We start from the raw sequence: 22584 nt of genomic DNA on the forward strand, positions 1-22584 counted from the left end.
AATCGATTATTTACACCCATCCCAAATCCAGAGTGATCCCTGAATCTACAGTGTTCAATAAAAACAGAGACAAACAAATCTATAGATTTTTCCTCAATTTTGCAGTTGTGGATTATTATTTATACCTGTTTACTGAGCTTTTGATGTCAATTAATACTTTTTGCATTCACATTGTCTTGATGGTCCTATGGGCTAAATTTGGTCATCTGCCAACACCAACATTTTTGACTATAAAAAGTTTACACGATGGTAAACACATATTTTGTTGCGAACACTAGGGATGGGAATTGATAAGAATTTAACGATTCACATTCCGATTCTGCTTATCGATCCGATTCCTTATCGATTCTCATTGTGTGAGAAAATAAGTACAAATTTGTTTATTTGTATTAACCTGCTTAAACGTCTGATCAGAAGTGTGTCTAGTGTGTGCAAAGATTACCAAGAGTGCTTTAGGATTAGGAAATTGTCAATTTTCACATGAATTGGTCTGAACAAGCCCAAATGACATTATGTTCCCTAAAAACACAGACTGAAAACAGTCAAGGAAGAGCTTGTGCCTTTTGGAATATTAACTGTGCTTGTTGAATGGGTGGACTGTATAAGGCTATTGGGTTAGAGCAGAGTGTCTTCCTGGGGTGTCGGTAAGAACACACAGTAGAGTATAGGATGCAGTCATGGGCAGTAATAGCAGACTTTGGTGGTTTACAGCACAGCAATGCACAGGTTAATTAACTTAGGCTTTGGGGTTATGTCTGCATAAGTAACAGAGTGTGTGGTCTGAAAAGGAAATAGACAAGAAACCACACTCGCATTAATATCGAATAATATAGGCTATACAGTATGTTCACAAATATGATAAAAGGAATAACAGTATTGCCTGTGCATTACTACAGGTAGGCTAAACAAATACAGGTCCTTCTCATATAATTAGCATATTGTGATAAAGTTCAATATTTTCTGTAATGTACTGATAAACATTAGACTTTCATATATTTTAGATTCGTTACACACAACTGAAGTAGTTCAAGCCTTTTATTGTTTTAATATTGATGATTTTGGCAAAAAAGTAAAGAAAAACAAAAAATCCCTATCTCAAAAAATTAGCATATTTCATCCGACCAATAAAAGAAAAGTGTTTTTAATACAAAAAAGTCAACCTTCGAATAATTATGTTCAGTTATGCACTCAATACTTGGTCGGGAATCCTTTTGCAGAAATGACTGCTTCAATGCGGCGTGGCATGGAGGCAATCAGCCTGTGGCACTGCTGAGGTGTTATGGAGGCCCAGGATGCTTCGATAGCGGCCTTAAGCTCATCCACAGTGTTGGGTCTGGTGTCTCTCAACTTCCTCTTCACAATATCCCACAGATTCTCTATGGGGTTCAGGTCAGGAGAGTTGGCAGGCCAATTGAGCACAGTAATACCATGGTCAGTAAACCATTTACCAGTGGTCTTGGCACTGTGAGCAGGTGCCAGGTCTTGTTGAAAAATGAAATCTTCATCTCCATAAAGCTTTTCAGCAGATGGAAGCATGAAGTGCTCAAAAATCTCCTGATAGCTAGCTGCATTGACCCTGCCTTTGATAAAACACAGTGGACCAACACCAGCAGCTGACATGGCACCCCAGACCATCACTGACTGTGGGTACTTGACACTGGACTTCAGGCATTTTGGCATTTCCTTCTCCCCAGTCTTCCTCCAGACTCTGGCACCTTGATTTCCGAATGACATGCAAAATTTGCTTTCATCCGAAAAAAGTACTTTGGACCACTGAGCAACAGTCCAGTGCTGCTTCTCTGTAGCCCAGGTCAGGCGCTTCTGCCGCTGTTTCTGTTTCAAAAGTGGCTTGACCTGGGGAATGCGGCACCTGTAGCCCATTTCCTGCACACGCCTGTGCACGGTGGCTCTGGATGTTTCTACTCCAGACTCAGTCCACTGCTTCCGCAGGTCCCCCAAGGTCTGGAATCGGCCCTTCTCCACAATCCTCCTTAGGGTCCGGTCACCTCTTCTGGTTGTGCAGCGTTTTCTGCCACACTTTTTCCTTCCCACAGACTTCCCACTGAGGTGCCTTGATACAGCACTCTGGGAACAGCCTATTCGCTCAGAATTACCCTCTTGCTTGAGGGTGTCAATGATGGCCTTCTGGACAGCAGTCAGGTCGGCAGTCTTACCCATGATTGCGGTTTTGAGTAATAAACCAGGCTGGGAGTTTTTAAAAGCCTCAGGAATCTTTTGCAGGTGTTTAGAGTTAATTAGTTGATTCAGATGATTAGGTTAAGAGCTCCTTTAGAGTACCTTTTCATGATATGCTAATTTTTTGAGATAGGAATTTGGGGTTTTCATGAGCTGTATGCCAAAATCATCAGTATTAAAACAACAAAAGACCTGAAATATTTCAGTTGGTGTGCAATGAATCTAAAATATATGAAAGTTCAATTATTATCATTACATTATGGAAAATAATCAACTTTATCACAATATGCTAATTACATGAGAAGGACCTGTATACTCTTTCACTAAGGCCCTGTTCTTACGGCAACACGAAACGGTGCAAACGCGGAAAAATTCCTGCGGTTGCACTATATCATGTCCATGAAAACAGCAAACGCAGGCATGAAACCGCAAGTTTTTGAGATCTACTCCCAGGGAGGATTTTTTGGAAAACACAACGGTTTTGGTTTAATGTGAACACCGAAAACATTTCCCCTGGTAACACTGACGTCACGGCTCCACTTCACGTATGCATAGTCTATAACATTTGCTGTCATATACCCACACGCGAGTTATAAAGTTAGAAGACAATTCGTGCAGGGCTTAAATAGGCCTATAACACTCGCCAATTTAGTCTGTAGTCTATTAGTAAGTTATTGATACCATGCACCCGCCACTTTGTCTGGGGAAAGATTTGTGCTCTGCCGCTTTTTCTAGCAAAATAAACTTGTGTACACGGCTCTCTCTACATTAAAAAACACTATCCATAGTTCAGCGCGCAGCGGTTAAGTTACTGTTCAACAAAAGGAGCATTAAGGCTACGGCTTCACAGTAAAAGCATTTCACTGGCTAAACATTAACAGCATTTCACCGGACAAACGTGAGTTGACTTTTATTTTGAAGTACGCCTAACAGGAAAAGTAGCCGCTCACAAAGCCCCTTCACTATCAGCATGTCTTCTGTTTTCACGAGTTCAATGCGGTGAAGTAAGAGGACAGAAAGCTTGTCATTTACAATACTTGTAATCCCAAGCTTACACCAACCGCTTTATGAACGTTAGTGGCATTAATTTTCGGTTTCAGTAAGGTTTTATGCATCAAATTGTACCGGAAAAGCTATCTACTACTACCTTGTACCGCCCACTGCTGGCCTGGCATGCTTACTACATCGATTTCCTCCCGTTTCCTCTGAAAACATGTGCACGGGTGAAGATGTCAGATAAATTGTGTCTGAACAGGGTTTTTTTTTTAAACCAAAAACGGGAAAACTGTCACGTTTTCACCGTGAGAACAGGCCCTAACACAGTGTTACAATGGTGAAACACAAACCAGTGGTCAAAGGCGGGAAACATAAAGAACAAAGGGCTTAATGGCTCATTAACGTGACCGTTACACTAGTAAACGACCCGCGAATTCACACACACAAAAGATCGTCGAAATTGCACTATATGTAGCGAAATAACATTAATATCAGGGGCTTACATATAATAGTGACACCAGGCTAGTAACTTCAACTATGGCTGCATAAATTAGGATAATGAAGTGGGCAAAATCGCCGTTTTCTACAGAATAATTAGCTTAACACAGGCCGTGACAAACAGGTAATAAACTCACTTTAAACACTCATAAAGCTTAAGAAATATACAAGTTAGGGTAGGCTTAACTTAAAGCATGTTATGTGCCGTTCACAATGGACAAACTCACGTTTTGGTCAATAACGCACACAAACAGACACTACCTCCGCTGAACTCTCTGCCCCTCTGTGCGCATGGAATGTCCAAAAATAATATAAGCGCGGGCACGGCGAGTGCGGGTGCATGAGGGAAGCGGCCTTTCCAACAGTGCTCATTTCATTCAACTTTAAACAAAATTCAACTGACATAAAAAAAAATACAAAGAAGTCTTCTGTAAAGATAAGACCAACTATCAACTTTGGCAAATTAACCATTTGTTTGCAGAAAAAAAACATGTATACCCTGTTGACATTATCTTGTTATCCAAGTCTCTTTTTTTGTATGGGCAGAGATCGTTATTTTAAGTGTGTAGTTACTATTGTTTCCTTATCACCGGACCGCCGAGTTCCGCTGTATGTTGTTTTGGGTTCGTCTCCACCCGCCGTGCGTAAAGGCAGCATTATAACAGCTGAGGGGAGGAAAAAGAAACAAACCAGCTGACGAACGTGAGTAAACACTGCAGGGCTTAAGGCAGCGGTCAAGAATTTTTTTTTGCTTTCCTTTATGCTGCTCTCACCTTTTTATCTCTCTCCCTCTTTTTTTAGCCCACACATATGCCTACACACAATTCTCACACATTTTATGTTCAAGTCCAATGGGCAATTCTGGTGTCGACTAGACAGGCAGCGGACATTTAAACGTTTAACCGTCAGGATCACTGTCTGCTCGCTTGCGCTCGTGCTTGTGCGCGGGTAATTTGACGAAATGGAAACTTTACAATTGTTGCATGTGGCCGTATTGTCGTCTTTTCAAGTGAAATACAACCAATATTTAGAGAGATTCTGTCTCAACGCCATGTTTGCTGCGTTCTGAACCAAAACAACGCAGCGTGAGTGTCAAGCAGGGTGGGAAATTAGCACCCGCCAATGGCGGGTATTTTTTCAAATTGGCGGGTGACTTTGCCATGTCTACCCGCCACAGTGGCGGGTGGATTTTTTCAAAATATACTACAACGTGTTCACGGTTTCAAGCGCTGTGTACAGAAACATAGAAGCTCTCCCGGGCTTTGGGCTTTGCCTCGGAGCATTAGTTTACGTCACACAAACGTGGCAGCCGCCCATTGGTGTACAGGTGTATGACGTAACCAACCAAACCTTTGATTGGTCCAAGACTCTCCCAGAGCATCATGGGAAATCATTTGCCGCGAGCATCGAAGCTAACCTTCTTAATACATCCATGCAGTGTTGCCAACTTAGCGATTTTGTCGCTATATTTAGCTACTTTTCAGCCCCCCTGGCGACTTTTTTTTCAAAACAGCGACAAGCGACAAATCTAGCTTTTTTTCTGGTGTAATTGGTGACTTTTTCGCCGAAGCAAATATCACTTTTAACGCTTCTCAACGAGCAGCGGGAGCCTCCCGGCCCGTCCCCCGTCACAGAGCACTGACAGGCGGCCCGGTCCTCGTGCAGCAGCCCCTCCCAGCTGCGGTCAGAGCAGGAGATACACCTCTCCGCTCGTGTTCCGTTAGCATCACTATTAGCAGTTAGCAGCTTTTCCCACCTCTTCTACAGTCTACGAGTAGTGCAATTCAAAATGTTATGCAGTGCTTGAAAAAGGTGGCAGGTAAAAAATAAAAGTGACTGGTAAAATTTGGCATCCACCAAAAGTTAATTTCCCACCCTGGTGTCAAGTCATGACGTATTTGCAACGAGCGGAACCGATGAGCGGAATCGTTAAGCAGGCATGTTAACGATTCCAAGGAATTGGTTGACTCGGCACCGGTTCTGAAGAGGAACCGGGTCTCGATTCCCATCCCTAGCGAACACCCAATGTAGTATAAGGATTCTTGGAGTGTTACTGCTAATTTGGATAATTTTAGCTGTGATACGGTTTTTGTCTCAAATAACTGTACTAGTGCACAGATGGGCTGTGGGGTTGAAGGCTTGGCATGTTAACAATGGGTATTGTTTCCCTTTTAACTTGATATTCAGGGCAAGTTTCCTAAATTAGTGGTCCATGAAGTTTTTTTTTTTTTTTGCTGAGGTGACTTTTCAGCCCCCCGCCATAAGAGTGTACAACTATCCATGTAAACACTTTTCTCTATGATAGCTAAATAGTCCTTACTGCATTTCTTACCCTATCGTACTGTTTCCAAATATACCTGATAGACCATAGAGTGTTTGTGTAGTGGCAAGAGGAGAGGATGTGTGAGTGGATCAATAAAGGTGAAGTTAATATGGAAATGAGCTCCTTGTGTTGTGGAGGCTGGGGAGTTGTTTGGTCCTTGACGATGAGCTGAGCTCGCACATTCAATGATGTTTTATAAGTGGAGCCTCTCCATCCATCTGGAAAACCAAATTATATTTAATCATCCATTAGGTTTATGTATCCTTTGAAGAGTGAGACGTTTGGCTGTTAAATTCATTCACTTAAGTCATATGCGACACTTATTATGGAATTTGCTCTATTGTTGATAACGTAGCCCGAGGATATTGCTCAAAGGTCATTGCTGAATAATGGGACTTTTAATATGTCTTTAAAAAATATAATACTAACCATGCTTTGTTTCTGTGCAGCATGATCTTCAGACAATTCCTCCACTTTATTATATATTATGATCAGGGGTTTGGAAGATGAATGTCAAACGTGTTACCTCAATGTGTCCACTTGATTTTTGCATATATAGTGTACATGATATAAAAGCTGTTAGCTGCAGGTCTTTATTGCTCCTGGTGGAAGTCAAGATTAAGCATGGGGAAAAAAACATCAGTGATCATCTGTGAATAAATGTAAGAACCCAAAATAAAACCATGGAAACTAATCCTAATGCCTTGTGGTCAGCGGCTAACTAATATTGAAAATGACCATTAAAATGTAATGATTACTGGTATATCTTGAAATTTATAACATTTGAGTTTCACTACCCTTTTAAAGGCAAGTATCTATATAATCCTGGCACCCTGGCTCTTAAGATCCCCGGGATGAATAAAAGATAGAGCTATCATCTGTGTTCATGGATCGCAGCTGCAGACAGGGAGGAGGGGACACTACAATGACTGCACTGACTGTTTATTTTTATCAGGGCATTAGCCGATTAGGCACTCAAACTAACAAGGTCATCAAACTCTGATGGCTGAGAGCAGCAGACCTTTGCTAAGCGGCTGGCAGAGAGGACCGATTTGGTGCATTATAGCGGGTTTCACTTTACTCCTGCTCCCTCGACATCACCGGAGCCTGACTTATTAGTGCTTTTAATGATCTGAAGGGCACAGATATAATTTGTTTATAGATTCCCTACCAGCAGCTGCTGTGTGATTGCTTACTGTGTTGTGCTGATACATCGCAACATGTCCTTTTGATTAAAGCAAGTGTCTTGGGAACATTTGAAGGCTCAATCTGTTTTTGTTATCACGCCAAAGTGCATCTACTGAGTAGTTTGAAACAGCTTTTAGATGGATTTGATACTTATTAAAGTAGATTTATTTCCAGGTCAGCCGATTTGTGGCATGGTTTTCGCTCCAGAAAGGGCTTCTTTTTTTAAAGATTATCTTTTGGCCTGTTTTTTCTTATTTTTTTTACAGATTTTAACAGACAGAGTTAAAGTGAGGCAGAGTGGGGAGGACAAACCCAGAAAGGGCTTCTCACATAACTCCCTGGATTATACATGAGTCAGTTCCCGACTATAATTATCAAAACAAGTCATAGACATACTGTGTGGTTCAGAAAATAGACTACGGTGTAATTTACCCGGTTAAGCTCCTCTAGTGACCTGCCTTTTCAACTTCTTTCGTCCTCACACAAGTAAGAGTGTTGAAATGTCATGTGGGAGCTACAGAGCTCATTGCCCCAAGGTGTACTGTATAAGGGCGCACTAGGCAAGTTTGCCTGTTCCGTGCTGCAGGACGATTCCCCACTCCCCCTTGCCCGTGGTCACACTGCTCCCAAAGGCTGTGGCCTGGGCACGATTGCTCCGGCATACATACGTTATCACGTCGTATTACGATTAGGGCTGTCAAATTAACGCCTTAATTTCGATTAATTAATCACAGAAAAATTAACGTGATTAATAAAAATTAACGCAGATTAATCACACTTCTATAATGCCCTTTGACCCGGTGCAAAAGTGGTGCACAGCTGCACCGAGCTGCACCTGTAGCTTGCATACCCAGCCCACACGGGTGAAAGGCATGGTGAAAGGGAGAAAAGTAAAGAGAGAAGCAGGGGAAAGGGTGGGGCCGAGGGCTCTATGGACGGTTTATGGGATGATTCGGGCAAATAAGCATGAAGGTAGGAAGACATCTTACTTTCTTCTCTGCAGTGTCTGTGCATTATTGATTTAGTGGGTGCAACAATGTAGGTTCAAAAGTATCTCTCAATCTTCCTCCGCGTGTCTCAATTTTGTTTGCTAGCTGTCTCGTCTCCCGCGTAAACGGACACCCGCCCCGTGTGTATGTGTGTGTATGTGTGTGTGTGTGTGTGTCAATATTTTTGCCTATGAGTACGACGATGGTGAATGAATCGGCATAGACATCTGTGGCAGTGCAGCGCTGTCTGTTGTGGAGACAGACGTTACGAGAGACGGAGAGCGAGAGAGAGAGAGAGAGAAACAAACTGTACTAGCAGGCTATACAGCTGTTTATAAACAGGTATAAAAGTGTCATAAAAGTATGCGATTAATTTAGATTAATTAATCACAGAGCCTGTAATTAATTAGATACATTTTTTTAATCGCTTGACAGCCCTAATTACGATATGTATACGTTATCACCAAGCGTCCTCGCTGCCAGAGTTAGTAGAACAACAATGGAGAACAACGACACAGATAACAATACTGCTGCCTCTCTCGCGCTTTTTTTGGCAACACATGGAACGTCTCAACTGCTCCTGCTGCTGCAGTGCTGCTTCTAAGGACGTCATCCAGCTCAAGTTGCGTATCAGTGCGTGTGCGTGTGTCATGTCATTAGCATCTGTGCCGTGCCCGGGCACACCTCTCTCAAGCGGTCCGTGGCCAAGGAAGTGTTCCGTGCTGGAATACGGATGGCTTGGTCACACTAGCCCAACGTACTTTAGTATGAAAATGAGCTCGGGCACGGAACAGAGGGCCTAGTGTGAGTGTGCCCTAAAGGTGCAAAAGTCTATAAGCTTTGAGGCTGTATTGCAGGAACTACTGGCACTCAGTAACAGCACATCACCATCCATTAATATAGACATGGTTCAATAGGAACTCTGAGACGGCTAGCAGTAGAGGTCAATCAGAGTAGCAAGCCCTAGTTAAGGCAGCAGCATGAGGGACGGCACAGTGAGTTAAGCTCAAGCACTATCTGCAGAACAGAGCACAGTGCACTCCTCCACTTGACAAGGCACATCTCTAATCTACAACCATGGTTTTCTATTGTTTTGAATAGATTTTAGAATATAATCAAGGAAATAGTTATCTTCCGGCTTTAATGTAGCCATATTAAGCATTTAATTTGGGTTCAATTACTTACCGTTAGCTGTGTTGCCAAATTCAAGTTTTCCAGTACAGGGCCTAGCAGTGAAAGGAACAAGTATATCAGTGATTCTTGAGAAGCGGGACAAAATTCTGAAGAACTTATTTGAAAAAGTTTCAATAATTTTATTTTCCTGAAGTAGTTCATACTAGCACCTATCATCAACAGAAAACCCAAATGGCCACTTGAAAAACTCCATTTGTTCTGTTTAAGAAATGTTTAATATGTCAACACCGTCAGATATAAACATATATATTCATATACATTTTGAAAATATTTTTTGAGGCCTCTGTCAGTCTTGGTGAATATTTTTGATCACTATACATCTCATGGGTCTAGCATAAATTGAGGGAAAATGTATTTGTGTTTTTGGTGTTGACACAAAATAAGGAATGGCAAGGTAAAAAGCCCATTTTGATAAGGAATGGCAAGGTAAAAAGCTTTTACCTTGCATAAATCTGGGTGTAAAATAATAGCGTTATCATTTTTCCTTGTTAAAGGCACTACGAGTAAGTCGGCACGTTGGCGACACCTTTGAACAAAAGCGGTAGTATTATTACGACGCCAGCTGTCGTGAAGCTGTTTGCTTGCTCGTGCAGGGCTGCAAGATTCAAATAATCAGGAAGCAATATGGTGCGTGTCCGTGTGTGGACTCATTTCGGCTCGGTGAGAGTGGTGGTGACACAGCATCTACTAATGCCAGTAAGTGCTAAACACTCCTGATTGCAATGAGTTGATGCATTGTCACCTCTCACGGAGCTGAACGAGTCTTTAGTAGGCTACCACTCATTCATTTAGGAGTAAACACTGCAGTCTAGGTTCACTCCGTGAAATTGTGTAAGCCTATACGTTGCTTGGCAACGCCCTCCCACCCGCCTATCACTCTCCCTTTTTTGCTTTTCTTCATTGCATTTTCTTTTTTTGCTTTGATGGTTCAGCCCCGTTATCAATTATGACGACAAATAACTGTCTCAAACAAGGCTCCCGCTCCCCTTCTAGGGTGACCAGATCGCATTTCCATTACTTTTCACACGTCCCGCAAATTGAGACGTTGTCCCGCATTGTTATTGAAAGTGAGCCCCCCTTTTTAAATGCGTGTTTTATAATCTGGTAGCCTATATATCCGATAGCTGTGTGGAGACAGCAGTCTGTGAGTGTGCGTCTCTCCGTTTGTCTCTGTGTGTGTGTATCGCACTGTCGGGGGGCTGCTGGGCTCAGTGGCTCTGTGAAGGTGCTGCCTGCTTCGGCATTTCCTTTCTGTTACTTCAAAATAAAAGCCAACTCACGTTTGTCAAGTGAAATGCTTATGTGAAGCCAGTGAAATGCTTTTAATGTGAAGCCGCAGCCTTAACTCTATTTGTTTAACAGTAGCTAACTTAACTGCTGCGCGCTGATCTAAAGATAGTGTTTTTTAATATAGAAAGCCGTGTCTCTGGCATTACTGGTGGTGACACGAGTTTATTTTGCTAAAGAAAACGGCACTTTGTCCCGCACAAACGTAGTCTTTGTCCCACATCTGGTGAATTGGGATCTGGTCTCCCTATCCCCTTCCCTCACCTGGAGCCATAGGCTTCTCAAATCGCGTTCCTGCGCCACACTGAAATCTGCGACCAATGCGGATATGTGACCATAGAGCATGCACGCGTGAACCGAAAATCGGACTGGGTGTACGACCAGATCAAATGCAGTAATAAAAACTATATAAAAACGTCTTTCTTTGCACTGATGGACTTGTTTGCTGTTAAAGGTAATTTATGATTATGAGAGGAAACATGAGGCTGTTTAAAAGATATTTAAAAGTTACTCGTTGCCGCTTTAAGTATGTGGGATAGGGGTGGGAAAAATAATCGATTCTCCGATTAATCGCGATTCTCTCTCGAACGATTCTGAATCGATTCAGATACATTAATAATCGATTTTTTCTAATATATATATATATTAGTGCTGTCAAACGATTAAAATATTTAATCGCATTAATGTCATAGTTAACTCGCGATTAATCGCATTTTCATTTATTCTAGCCTGAATGTCCCTTGATTTCTTTTTGTCCCATTATTTTTCCTCATTTTAATGCTCTTATCACACCCATTCTAATTATGGTATTTTAGAAGAAATACTGTCACTACTTCAGCCACAATTTAGTTTTTTGTCACTTGTCTGTTCCCATATTAACTCTCTTGTCATTTCAGACCCGGCCACTCCCCCCTGCTCTGCACTCCCTGCTGATTACTTCCACCTGGCCTAACCACACTCACCTGCTCCCCATCAGCTATTAGCCCCACAGTATATATACCGGTTCATTCCCTCAGTTCCCTGCCAGATTGTCTTTGTGTTACATTGCTCTCCAGCCAATTCTGTATTCCTGCCTGTTTACCTGCCTGCCTATTCGTGTTTTGACCCATATCTCTGTTTACGTTTTTGTATGAGAGCTGAATTCCAAGCCATACTTTTTGTACAATGTGTTGAAATGACATAGAAAATAATAGATAATAGAATAGAAATCCTATAGAAAGTGATTTACGAGATTAGAAATAAAATAAAACTGAATCAGTTTAGTTTTTGCATACTTCCATATTGTGTTGAAATGCAAGCTGCATTGATTATTGCACTGTTCATAGAAAGTCATATTTGTGACAAGAAAAGCTTTTCTCTAAAACAATATTAGAGAAGGCAATTCATCTGTTGATTGTCTTTAATGATCATCACAAAAGTAGGAAGTGATTAGCAAACTCTGAGTAGCACACTCAGATGTGTATATAAATATATTTTTGAAAATCACACATGGGTATGTACATAAACATTTTTTTGCATTGAAAATCGATTTTGAATTGAATCGTTGACCTCTGAATCGGAATCGAATCGTGAGGTGCCAAGAGATTCCCACCCCTAATGTGGGACTAGTAAAATGTGTTGTTACCTAGGTAAATAAAATGTCTAGCATAATTTATTTTAGCTCTACTGCTTTAGGATTTTGAATTCAGGAAGGAAGGTAGCTGAAACTGGATTTTCCGTTCACGACTGTCAAAATATTGATGAACTGTAAACATTAAGTACCCAACAAAGGGAGCTTGATGTTCCCAGCCTGATCTCAGCCTCTGACTTGTAAGACGTCACAGAGTGAATCATTGGTATTTGGATGGGAATCTAGTTAGCTGAGCTGTTCATGACAGCCTCTCAATTTGTTGTCAGGTTTCCTTCTGCTGTGAGATAAGATTTATGACTATGGAGAGGGCTGGGGGAGGGAGAAATCCTTGTAGGCTCAGTTTATCTCGATTTCTGCTCCCAGCACAACATTTCTGCGTGTCATATGCAAGTGTGTGACCTTGGCAAGAATGTGGCTTATTGTTGTAATAGATACTGTTGTCAACTGACCTATGGTCAGAGCGGAAGGATCAGAAACTGGAGAAAGGGAAAAGGGGAAGGGAATCACCAATAGAGTTTAGCAAAATCAGTGCATACGTAGGATTATGTTGAAATCTTTCCCAGCTGATGACGATGTAAGCTTCTGCCATATTAAGTGTTATAATGAATTACCAGTATTACTTAAGAATAGCTTTGGGTTTTGGACTGTTGTTCAGACAAAACTTAGATTTAAAGACTTTACCCTGGGCTATGTGAAATTACAGCAAGCATTATATTAATGTTTACAGACAAAACAGTTAATCTATTAATACAAAAAAATCATCAGATCATCTTCAGCCCTACTTGCAAGAATTCAGTGATGCAGTACAATTAAGTTGTGTCATCATGCTTGCTGAGATCATCCGGCCACTAACCACTAACTGTTAAACCACATACAATCTTAGACCAACCTGGCAAAGAGAATAGTTTTTTCCTGTTGATAGAGTACAGATATATTTTTTGCAGGCACTTCCTCAAGTAGGTATTCAAAATGTTTTATCTGCAGTAAAAATTCATCGATGTTTAGGTTGCCGGCTTCTGTGTGGCATGCTTGTAGTACTCTTGATACCCAACAACCCACCCCAGTGCACTTCTAACCCAACCCCCCAGCCTGTCATCTAACAAACAAAAGCAGGCGTAGGCTCAGGGGAGTCGACTGAGCCAGTGAGAGGAAAGGAAGGAATTAGGTTGACAAGGTCAAGCTGAACCAAGACAAGAGAAAAATGTACCAAACCACCTGCTGTCTATGTAAGCCAGTCAAGCAACCAGGCATCCAGCTTGCCTGTGCCACATTTCTCCGCTAAACAGGTACAAATCATATCTAGCTTTCTTGGTAGGAGATTCACATTTGTTTTCAGAATTGCCCCGTAGCATAGAGAGAATACTGACTTTACTTTCGTCTTATCATCTGTTTGTTTGCCTTAACTGATTGTTTAGAATGTGGCGTAGGGTTATAATGGAGAGCAAAGCCTACATGATTCACTGGGGAGTTATATTTAGCTCTTACCTGCTTATTTAGACAAACAGTGTTTAAGTAGCCAGTTAGCTTTTGGCAACCGAATACAATTAAAGAGTAACTTAACACGTTCAAGTTCAATGGAGATGGGGGTTTGAAGGCACATTTAAGGGCACTTTACACGAAAATATTCTCGCGGATGCACTATATCATTTACATGAAAACAGCAAACGCAGGCATGAAACCGCAGGTTTTTGAGATCACCTCCCGGGGAGGATTTTTTGGAAAACACAACGGTTTTGGTTTCTTGTAAACACCGAAACCATTTTCTCTGGTAACGCAGACGTCACGGCTCCAACCTCACACATGCGTAGTCTATAACATTTGCTGTCAAAATACCCACAAGCGAGTTATAAAGTTAGAAGACAACATGCACGGTGTCTCCACGGCACCATCACTGTGATCAGCGGAGAGTGTCGTGCAGGGCTAAAATATAGGCTAACACTTGCCAATTTAGTCCAAGCGATTACCCCAGTAAGTTATTGAGACCACCTGCCACTTTGGCTGGGGAAAGATTTGTGTTCTGCCTGTTTTTCTAGCAAAATAAACGTGTGTCACTTCTATATGCCAGGGACACGGCTCTCTACATTAAAAAACACTATCAGCGCGCAGCGGTTAAGTTAGGCTACTGTTCAACAAAAGGAGCATTAAGGCTACGGCTTCACAGTAAAAGCATTTCACTGGCTAAACATTAATAGCATTTCACTGGACACACGTGAGTTGACTTTTATTTTGAAGTACACCTAACAGGAAGGTAGCCGCTCACGAAGCCTCTTCACTATCAGCATGTCTTCTGTTTTCACGAGTTCAATGCTGTGAAATAAGAGGACAGAAAGCTTGTCATTTACATTACTTTTAACGCCAAGCTTGCTTACACCAACCGCTTTATGAACGTTAGTGGCATTCATTTTCGGTTACAGTAAGGTTTTATGCATCAAATTGTACCGGAAGAGCTATCTACTAGGCTAAGTGTCACCGCTGACTATTGGCTTGGCATGCTTACAACAGCGATTCGGCCTGTTTCCTCTGAAAACATGTGTACGATTGAATATTTCAAATAAATTGTGTCTGAACAGGGTTTTTTTTTTAAACCAAAAACGGGAAAACTATCACGTTTTCACCGTGTAAAGTGCCCCTTAGGGGCCACTCACACTAGGGCCGCGGCCCTGTGCCAGAGCTCATTTGCATACTAAAGTCTAGAACGTTTGGCTAGTGTGACCACGCCATCCGTATTCCAGCACGGAACAGCCCCATTAGTACAGATGCTAATGAGATGACACGCGCACACGCACGGATACGCAACCTGAGCTGGCTGACGTAGTCCATTCGCGACCCTTCTTCCCCACAATAATTGTAAACGATGGCGGCAAGAGGTTCACGAGTGGGTTCCGGTGCGATCGCGAAGTGGAGAGTTTGCTAGAAATTTGGACTGGCGACAGTATTCAGTCGCAGCTAAGACCCACAAAAATTCGGAGGTGTTTGGGGCAATCCGCGACTACTGTGTTCTCCATTGTTGTTCTACTAATTCCAGCAGCGAGTACGCTTGGTGATGACGTATGTATCGTATTACGACGTGATGACGTATGCATGATGGCACAATCGTGCCCGGGCCGCGGCCTTTGGGAGCAGTGTGACCACGGGCCAGTGGGGGAGAGGGGAGGGGGGGATCTTCCTGCAGCACGGAACAGGCAAACTTGCCTAGTGTGAGTGCGCCCTTAGCCACACCAGTGCCATTGCCAACAATGCTTTTTATATTCTTCCATGGTCCCCAGAGGATGTATCATAATATCTTTGGTGAGGCCTTTTTTTAGTGCAACATTTCTGTGGTTTTCAGTAAATCTTCTTGACAATCATTGAATACATTGTGATAATTTTGGTGCAGACTAGGGTTGCAAAGGGATGGAAAGTTTCCGGTAAATTTCCGTAAACTTTCTGGAAACTTTCCACCAGAACTTTGAACATATTTATTTGTAAGTAGAACTTTATCAAGTTTTGATTATTTTATGAACAATCAATAATTTCACTGAACAACAAAAAGATGAATGTTGAGTAAAATATAACTCATCTGTCTGACCCAACCCATTCAATAAATTAAGTAAATTGCCCCCCTTGTGATGGAGGAATGCACAGTGCATGTAGGGGGTGTGGCCTCAGTACAGTTTATATCCAAAAACCAGCAAAAATACAAATTCAGGGTCTTTTTTTATTACAGCCTGTTTATATATATATGTATATATATATATATAGATGTAAATACTCTGCAAGTTAATTGCTCAAATCTGGGGACGCGGTGACTTTGCGAGCAGCACTAGTAATATGAGTATTCAATCAGACAAATGTTGTAGACAAAGCCAATGTTTGACTTATTATTGCTCTACTTTTACTTCTTCAGTTTGATAAGTAGTAATAAAATTGAAATAGAAATTTCCTCTGTGTGACTCTGCTTTACTGGGCAAATTAGGCCACTGCTTCATAAGTGAGCAAATTGGTAAGTTCCACTTCTCTTGCCCTGCGGTCCCATGTGCCTCCTGTCTTTTGATATCACTTTTACTTCCCATCATGTTGCCAGTAGCTGGAGGAGCAGTCTCTTGACTAATGCATGTTGTTCTTTCATCAGCGAGTGCATATGTCTCCACAGGTAAAGCCTCACTTGCTCTCTGAAAACACTTCTGTTTGAAAAAGCAATGTGTACATTCTGCTTCCATTATAATCAAAGGCCTTTGTAAAATAGCAGCTCTGAATGTGAATGAATGTGTTGTACTAAGAATATATTAACTACTAAAATTTACAGCAAACGTGAAAACATTACTCGTCTTTCTCACAGTTGAGCTGTAATTCATAGCTCCTGCTGAGGGCTGTGAGATGAAAGTTAAGACTGTGCTTCATGTGCAGCTTTTACAGATGTTTTTCATGTAAAAAAAAATAGTAATTATTCTCGTCTTTCCCTCTTGGAGGATGTGTGTGTCAAAATGTGGGCTGATCAGCATTTCCTGGTGACATTTAATGGAAAATACATGTTGTGTTAAGCTTTTAAGGTGAACTACAAATGTATTTTACATGCATATATACACTGCCCGGCCCAAAAATAATTTGCACACTAAAATATTTAGTTTGACCATCTTTAGCTTTGATTATGACAAGTATTCGCCGCAGCACATTTTTATATGCTTTTTTTGGGGGGCATATAAGGTTGCTGAACCTACCTTACTGCCCAACTGAAGCAACCCCAGATCATACTGTACACTGCCCCCACAGGATTGTACAGTAGGCACTAGGCATTATGGAAGCATCACTTCATCCACCTCTTCTTACCCTGATGCGCCCCCATCCCTCTTGAACAGGGTCAATTTGGTCTCATTATACCACACAACCTGTTTCCATTTCTCCAGGGTCCAATCTTTATGCTCCCTAGCAAATTGAAGCATTTATTCCTGATAAGACCGCCGGATAAGTGTTTTTCTTTAGGTTCCCTTCGCATTGTGATTGTGCAAATGCTATTACTCTTACTCTCACTCTCACTATTAGACATTGCCCTGGGTTCTACTGTCGATTTTTTATATTTTGATTCCACCAAATGTTTGAAGTGATCTCCCATCACGATCATTAAAGATTTTTTTAAGATTACATTTCTTCCTCACAGATCACCACTATCTATCCAGGTTTTATTAATACATTGGACAGTTCTTAACCCGATTTTAGGAAGTTGCAGTAGTCTCTTTAGTAGTTTTCTTTGTTTGGTTCAGGCCGATAATTTGACCCTTCTGAAACCGAGTAAAATCCTGTCCATGACCACAGCATATGTCTGCTGACATGGTTGTTTAGGAAATAAGAAGATATTCACTGCATCAGTTAGGGATAACTTGTTCCAAACAGTAACATATTTATCACTGCAGCTTTTGACCGATGGAGGGTTCTTACATATTTGCGTAGTACAATCCAGGCGGTGACTTTTTTTTCTGCAGGGCAGTGAATATTTACTGATATACAGTTATTTGTCATTTACATGCATTGGCATAGGCCTGTAATGTAAAAGAGTTGTATGGCAAGCGGCTTCTTTGTTTGACAATGACTGTTTCCAGTGAGATCCTGGCTTACTCATGGCTCCAAAGAGATTGTAGGTCGTGGATGACTGACTTCATCACAGCCTAGTTTCCTCCCTGTATTATTTATGTGTGGTTACGCTTTCTTGAAAGCACAATTAGTGGCCAAAACTGAGGAGATTTGCCTAGAAACTGAGTGCCTTTTGCCAGTTGGTGGTCTACAATAGATGTCAGGTGTTCCTGTTTGTGTGATTACCCTGAGCTTCAAAGAGAATGGCACTGTGGTTTTAGTGAAGGAATCAGGCCAGTGTGTGCAGTCAGTGTTTGAAAACAATAAGCCTAGGCTTTTACGACCTGAAATGGAATTAATTAATTTATTTCTTTTTTCTTTTTCTTTTCTGTGATCAAATCGGATGACGCATTTGTTTGCAGTTGTAGCTTAATGTCCTCAATGATACGGCTCAATTTAAATGCTCCCCAATTATGTGAATGTATGCTAATAATCAGACTCTGTATTGCAGTTGTTTGGACTGGTTGAAATTCTGCTGTTCCAAAATTCATTATTTACATTAATTAACATAGTAAAGAATACAAGTCACTGGTGCTGTGGGTCTTTTCTCTAACTTTTCTCAACTGGGCGTAAGTGGTGCTGAAAGAGGCACCGACCAGATTCAGCGAGAATTGTAATCTCCACTGGCCTTCGACCTCAGTAACTCACCAAAAATGTTCACAGGGTTTGGCCCTGGTGTCAGAAAGAATTACATAATTGAAGCTAGAACGCTGAACTCAGCCAACTAGTAGCACTTCAGCAAAGATTCCTTTTTACTTAATAATGGCTCCCGGTGTCTGAATGGCACTTTCACTTTTCAAGGCAAATGTTTTCTTTGGTTAAGATTGTGAGAAATGTGTTGCTTTTTCTATGCTTAATCATGGAAATATCAAGGTGGAAATACCTATAATTTTTCAGAAGTTATACGATCAACATGGTCCAACTTAGATAAATTACAGCCTTTTCAAACGAGGGATGGTAAACTCACATTAGATAAATATTATTGATTACATTTTGATTCAGGTTGCCACAATTGGATTGCTGAACGATTATCAAAGCATCTTGATGTACCAAAACCATTGGTTACCACATGTGTCCTTTTTGTTTTACAACATTCACAGTAGCCCAGTAATTATATTATTATATACTGCTTGTATACTGCTAAAGGTATGAAGTATTGTTTGCTCAATCAACCCCCTTTTACTCTGATATCTGATATTATAGCAATTTTTTGTACAGAACACTATACTGCACTGGTGTGCAATCTGACCTGAATTAAGGACCCTACTTCCAACCAGGGGTAATGTAACTCCTTACTGTGCAATAAAAGAATAAACATAGGCCTAGGTTTACCTCTTAGTGTAATTTGTGTTAAACCAGTATTCAAACTGACAGTGTGAGAAAGAGAGCTATGGGTGCTTATGTTATTGCTGGAACCTAATGCAGAAAGAAGCACTAGAAAAAAAATGGTTTAGCAGTCATGTATATTGATTGAACTAATGTTGCAAACACAATTCTGTTTTTCCTGTAACAGCAGTCTGAAATCAAACCATTTTAGAAACAATGATATCTGTGTTACACATCACATGATAATGAATCCAGATCAAAGATACTTTTAACTGGTTGAACATGCTCAGTCTAACTGGTAGGCTGCACTATATAGGTTTTTAACATGTCTTTTGACCTGTGGGGCCTTTGGCTCCCTTATATCTCCTTTGTTCACTGTGTTTCTATACTTTATACTTGTTATGCATGGTTAACAAGCTTGTATTCAAGTCATTGTTTGTGACATTAGTTGTAATTTATTCATCATTTCCACATGTTGATAGTCGTAGCTGTTAAAACACTTGTGCTTGGAGTCAAGTTAGGGCACTTGTGTTGCTGAATTAAGTATGGTGTGCAACAAATAGTTGAAGTGTAATTTGGTCAGCTATGTTTTAGCTCCAAACCGCCCACATGAGTACAGCCAAGACAGGTGTCTCAGTATGACACTGTAGTGTAATCCTTTGGTAATCCTCATCCAAGCTCAGTGCTCAGTTTCTTAATCCCAACTCTAATAAACAAGTTAAAACTGAAGTTAATGTGTCCAGTAAAAAAGTGCAGCATGTGTCTGCCTGCCACGGGCGAGTTATTGTGTGAACTGGAAATGCAGGCACAGTTTCCCTCTCTGTCAGCATAGTGAGGTATGGTCGACACCACTCCAAGATTCATAAGATTTTTTTGTCAGCCAGTTAAACATTATTCTTCCCAGCGGGTTTTAGTTAGAAGAAGGTTTGCTTGACACTCAGGCATTGTGGTTTTGGGCAAGAATTTTCAATCCGTTTGTAAAGTCTTGCGAGGAGGGGAGAAATCATGGAATTTGGCATCGGGTACAGATTTGTGTAATCTGACAAGTTGTGTAGTTCTGTTTTTTTTTTCGAAAACCCCGGACAAGACGTCAGACATTTCACTGTGTGGGTTTACATTCTGCAACCCCGGGGTGAAACTCCTTTTGTTCACTCATGCATTGATAGAACTTGGAAATAGAGCACCAATGTTCATGCAGATTGCCCACAGTTCCCATTTCCTTTAATAATATTATAATTGTTTTGTACCATTACACAGTGAATGGTTATTTTACTGTTTAGTGGGATAAGACTGGTGGCTTGTCACTTTTATTTTTGACAATTGAAATGAAATACAGATTTTAAGTGGTAAAATAACGTAAAAGCTCACTGAGGGAAGGTTATACTTAATCTGAAAGATGTGAGATCAGAATGATTTTAATTCATATAAATGATTCCTTGATAATATAGTGTGTAATTGTTCTGGGAATCTGGGAACCATTTTATTGAAGAGTGTAGATGAACGAAAGGCTTCTGATGCAACTGATTATCACAGATGCATTCTTAATTTTAAGAGTGCCAACAGTTTGATCAAGAGAAAATTCATCTTCTACTACTTCGATGAGCCATTGAATTGCTGTCACTTTCAGAGAAAAAATGTGTTTGGTATAACTGATTATACTGGGGGACTGTTGCTTGGACAACAACACATTTGATGACATTTGTCTATAGACCTACACCTATGCATGAAACTTACTCATAGGGCTCAGAGTTTATTGAGGAGCACTGCCTTCTGCCAGCTTGCCAAAAGAGAGATGGAAACTGATAATGAGAATGTCATAATAGAGGGCTAACAAGTTCATGAAGAAAGGGTAGTTACTTCCTCCTAGCCATTAATGTCACATAACCGTCACAAATATACCCAAAATGTCAAGTCTCAAAATGCCTACACAAATAGTTTTCAGTTTGAGGAGTTAAGTCAATTTAGAGAAGGCTCTGCATGAACGTGTTTGCACCTTTCACTGTTTGCTGTCACTCTGATGGAGGTGTTCGTTGTCTGGACTTGTCTGCTCTCTGTGTCTCCATAAGACCCAGGCACAGTGTGTGGTGACAGCTCTGGTGATTACCTGTCCTGTCTCATTCACACAGCTGGCCTGCAGCTTGGCCACATCATGCATCAGAAACTGACACACAGTGATTACGACGTCCTTAGGCATGACTCGCTCGCTCTCTGCACACATTAATTTGCTCTTCCTCTGGGCCATCCACGCTCATTTCTGTGAACCATGAAATATGAAGCCTCTGTGACGCCGAGTCTTGAGCTAATATTGAATTTCATCTGGGACTAATGTTTGGTTTTTTGAAGCACTCAGCTCGTCACGGATTCAGATCTCTGATTCAGTGGCTGACTGATCTATTTCACACAGCAAAATTCATGTTGGTATTGCTCTTGAACAATTTGTTTTCTAAAAGTCATATTCAATCACAGCATTCTTGAATAATAAAATTCCATTCGTTCAACTTTAGCAAAACGTTGTCAGCATAACACGTAAACACATGTTTTTAGAGTTTATCTAAAATGGAGAAAACAGTTCCAGTGCTGCTTATCTATCTTTTATGTCTTCACGGTAAGATTTATGTTAATAAAGTAGATTGTTATAGCAAGCCAAAGTGTGCAACTATTATAAAACCCCAAAACACTGGATAGATTAAAAAATTAATAAAATAAAAACTTAGTAATAAATCAGCTGTACATCTGGTGGCGCTAGAATTTTTTTTGGGGGATCAGCAAAGTCATTAGGTTTCATCTTCTGGGAACGATTAAGTTATGCAGTACAAATACTTCATATTTCAGTCTGGACCAGATTAGAACAATTATTGAAGGGTGTACAGCCTTATAATCAAATATGTCAAGTATCTGTGTCTTTTAAGAATAATTGAATCCAGCACTGGCAGCCCATTTCTGCGCACTGACGGTTTATGCCCAATTAATAAATGTGTGGTTTAGACTGCAGTATGGCATTCCTCCTGCAGTTCATCGCTAATGATTTGGAGTGCTTTAATGTCGACTGCCCTGAATGAAGACCACTAAGCCTGGTGTCACAGTGGCCCGTAAATCACTATCAGTCTTCCTCTCTCTGTCTCTTTTCTGCCTACGCACATTTCTACTGCCAATTTTCTTGCACACTTCCCCTCAGTTGCTCTAATCATCTTCCTTCCGTCCTGTTCTTTTTATTTTCGTTTTCCATGTAGGCCCACGGTCTCTACACTTCTGTCACAGTGTGTCAGAACAGGTGGAATCAATTACTGACCCTCCACAGCCCGCTCCCCTGCCACAACTAGCTCTTTAATTGAGGGAATTAATGAGTGATCAGC

The 22584-nt window shown here is 41.0% G+C and overlaps 1 protein-coding gene across 3 annotated transcripts in view; it reads left to right on the forward strand.

The window, feature by feature from the left end:
- Window positions 1-22584, forward strand: part of znf609b (zinc finger protein 609b) — a 140791-nt gene that overhangs the window by 85343 nt on the left and 32864 nt on the right. The window lies entirely within an intron of this gene.

The sequence above is a fragment of the Ammodytes marinus genome, assembly GCF_949987685.1.
Source record: "Ammodytes marinus genome assembly, chromosome: 1".
NCBI lineage: Eukaryota > Metazoa > Chordata > Actinopteri > Uranoscopiformes > Ammodytidae > Ammodytes > Ammodytes marinus.